Consider the following 4,201-nt stretch of genomic DNA (forward strand, 5'->3'; position numbering starts at 1 on the left):
GTGTCAATAGGAAATATCCGTTCACATTTCCAAACATTCATTTTGCCATTAATTGTAATAATCCAGAGATTTTTGAATACACGAGGAGTCTGACAACAGCCGGTGCTCCACACAGTGATCCGATCTCACCATCATCGAATCCGTCTGTGATTACATGAAGAAACTGAGACAAACTAAATCCAGGAGAACTGTGGCCGTGTCTTCAAGATGCTTGAAGAAACCTACCTGCAAAGATTTTTAGGCACTTGTGTAAAAATGCTGTAAAGTGAGGATGTTTTTAAAAAATACTGTTATAAATAGATTTTATTTATCAATTAACTTATATTAACTAAATCAAAACAATATTTTGTGTGACCACCCTTTGCATTTAAAACAGCTCTTGTCCAGGTACACTTGGGCATCATTTTTCAGGTAGCTTTGGAGGCAGGTTTCTTAAAATCTCTTGGAGACATGGCCACAGTTCTTCTGGATTTGGTTTGTCTCTGTTTCATCTGTTTCTTCATGTAATCACAGACGGATTCGATGATGGTGAGATCAGATCACTGTGTGGAGCACCGGCTATTATCAGTCTTACTGTGTATTCAAAAATCTCTGGATTATTACAATTGATGGCAAAATGAATGTTTGGAAATGTGAACGGATATTTCCTATTGACACACTACAGCAAAAGATATATATATATATATATATATATATATATATATATATATATATATATATATATATATATATATATATATATATAATCATTTTATAGAAATAAATGGTTTTAGAGGAGAATGTTTAGTACTATGAAATCCCCTAAAAATACTACTTTTTTTTTTTTTTTTTTTTTTTTTTTATGTTATTGAGCTAAAATATAGTACATTCATTTCATTAAATTTTTTACGCTTATTGTCTTCGGTCTGTTTTGACAGACGAAGTACAAGTGTGAGCTCCAAATAAACAGGCCCAGAGGGTTAAGAAAATTGCATTGTCATAAATATTTTATACCAGACAAACTGTATTTTAAATTTTTTAATAAAAAAAAAATGCCTCCACCCTGATCACATACTTTGGTCTGGAGTGATGCATATTAAATGTTATACATCAACAAATCAAATTTGAGGACCAGAACTAAATGCTGAATAAATGTGTATTTTAAACCCTTGACTATGCTGCAGTTCTTTATAAAGTTATACCAGCCACTTTTTACTCTCATTTGGCATGTTAATTTTGGACCCTGCTTCAAATGCTTCGTATAATTATGCTAAGAAACTCATTATTAGGAACATACCCTGAGGGCTGTAATGAGTTTGCTTTTGTCATTCTATATTTATAAATTAATTTTGCTAGGGTCAAATTCAGCCCGGAGGACATCTGTTTCCACAGCTGTAAATCAGGATGATAATTGTGGTAGCCTAAATGGCAAGTGATTCAGTGTGTGTGTGTGTGTGTGTGTGTGTGTGTGTGTGTGTGTGCGTATGCAAATATCGGTCTACATGTGTGTTCTTCTCAGATTTAAAGCATCTTATGCTAATTGCACAACTCAGATTTGTCATATTTTTATACCGAAATCAATTGATATGCATTTCATTTATTTATATATAAACTGGAACACACACCCTAGTGCTATCTTTCACATGAAAACACACTTATCCTTTTGACTGCTCATCTTCAGATGTTTGATAAACAAGAAAGGAGAAAAGGGAAGAATTATCTAGTGATGACAAGAATTGATTTCCAATTTCCCCCAGAATGGCTGCATTATCGCAGGCGATTCAGGCCATTTGGTCTACATTACTGCGCCAGCCTCAGGCTGTAGATCAAGCCGACAGCTGTCGTAACCTGGACGAGAGCTCACGCTGACGAGGGACTGAGAAAGATATGCAGTCTGAATGGCTCTATCAAACACGCTGCGGAAATAGACCCTGAAGAGAAAGAAAGAGTGGTTGATGTCACTTACTGTCATGATAGAAGCTATATAAAAATAGGGCTGGACAATAATTCAATATCAATATATATCGCGATATAATTTTTTTCGATAACGGTGATATGATTTTTAAACACATTTCCGGTATTTCGATATATACATTACAGCATCACTGACTTGAGGCGCAGCCATTAGAAAGAGCAGAACGCGATTGGCTATTTGCGTGATGACGTACACCACAGAGACATGCAGCCACCAGCCAGTGCTCAGCAGTTGTACGCTAAGATCAAACGCGAACGCGGCAAATTTTACAAAATGAGTACACCTGATGCAAATGCGACGGAACAAGCTTCCACAACTTGATGAAAATATGTGTGCATAACTACACCGTGCTGGTTAATGTTTGGTGCAGGAGAATGTGTGAAATAAAAACTTTAAACACGGATACTTTATTCTGTATGAGCTCTGTGTCACGTGGCTAGTGTTATTAAACTCATCGAGGAGCTCCGCGCTGAAACCGAGCATATGCGCGCTCTGCCTGTATATCATAATAACAATCGTATTTTTCATGTGTTCGTATTCAAACTCCAGTTCTGACCGCATCGCGAGCAAAATACAAACAACACACGTGCTGTGCTGAGGGAAACAGCCTACAGCTTGCGTATTTGAACGCAGCTAGAGCAGGCAGAGGTGAATGAACAGCACTTTTGTGACATTTGAATTCTCCGCTGTAATGCGATCTCATGCGAACATATTTTCCATTTGTGCTGGTAGATTACAGCAAAACAATCCACTTCCGAGAGAAGTGATGCTTCCTCATGCATAATACTGCAATTATAATCTTATGCATACTACAGCGCAGTGATTGGATTAAATGAGCTTTATGTCATGAATATATATGTCCAGATTCGCTCGAAACGGTCTACGTCAGCATGTTCGACCATGCCCATAGTTGGGCCGAAAGTACACGATTAAGTCAGATTTTGTGACGTTGCTCCGACTTTTCAAACAGGAAGACAGAAATTGCTATGAAAAATGCAAAAATAACTATTTTTCACTTATGAATAACATTGAGTACCTTTAGTGTTTTCAATGATGTGCAGCCTATACATATCTGTTTACATCTCAAAAAAAGTGTTTTGGGGTTTCATGACCCTTTAAGAATAATAAAATCAGCCTATGTTATAGTTTAATGTTAAAGATATTAATATTACTAAAGTGAGTGAGTCTTATGTTTATTTTTATGTTTGTATGAAGGCTAAATACAAATAAAAGCTGAACATAAATTTATTTGTACTGTTTTTATTTCTAAAATATTATATAGTTTTATAGGAAGAGATTTCATAGATTTGGCAAATTCATTTTTCAGACGTTTGTAGGTACAGACATCCATTGTGGCCGTTCTTGGCAGTTTTTCTGAGGCTATTATATAGTTCATATCGATATCGGAATTATATCGCATCGACCGAAATTAAGAATTATATCGTGATATAAATTTTGGCCATATCGTCCAGCCCTATATAAAAATATAAGAAGCTCCTGCAAGGTTTTGTTTGGAATTGGTTGCTTGAGACAAAAATGTAAATGATAGAATCTGCGATTGAACGAGGATTCTTGGTGTGTTCAAGTCATGTCAGAAAGATTGAATTTACGAGTTGAATGTACACAAACGGCACCACAAAGTCATAAATACCAGTGGGAACTGGGAAGCTCAGGGCTCGGTCAGTCGGTCTTTATTGCAATAATGACCAGTGTCTGGCTGTAAGGTTATCCCATACTTAACATATTAGTTCACTTTCAAATGAAAATTTCCCCAAGCTTTACTCACCCTCAGGAAATCCTATAGGTGTACATGACTTTCTTCTTTTTGATGAACACAATCGGAGATATATTAAATATCTTGACGCGATAACAACGAATATGAGCTGAAGAAAGTGCTTCCATCTACATCCATCCATCATAAATGTACTTCAAACGGCTCCAGGGGGTTAATAAAATCTTTCTGAAGCAAAGCGATGCATTTGTGTAAAAAAAAAAAAAAAAAAATCCATATTTAACAAGTTATGAAGTAAAATATCAAGCTTCCACCAGACCACCTTCCGTATTCAACTTGCGAAGAAACTGTAAAACTCTCGCAGTTCAAAAAGCTTACTCTACGTCTTACGCCTTCACGATTCAATTTAGGGAAAAAGCTTAACTGACGCGATGCCAGTCTACACTTTGTGAATACGTTAAATACGGAAGGCAGTCTGGCGGAAGCTAGTTATTATACTTCATAACTTGTTAAAT

This window comes from Megalobrama amblycephala, linkage group LG2, assembly GCF_018812025.1.
Source record: "Megalobrama amblycephala isolate DHTTF-2021 linkage group LG2, ASM1881202v1, whole genome shotgun sequence".
Taxonomy (NCBI): domain Eukaryota; kingdom Metazoa; phylum Chordata; class Actinopteri; order Cypriniformes; family Xenocyprididae; genus Megalobrama; species Megalobrama amblycephala.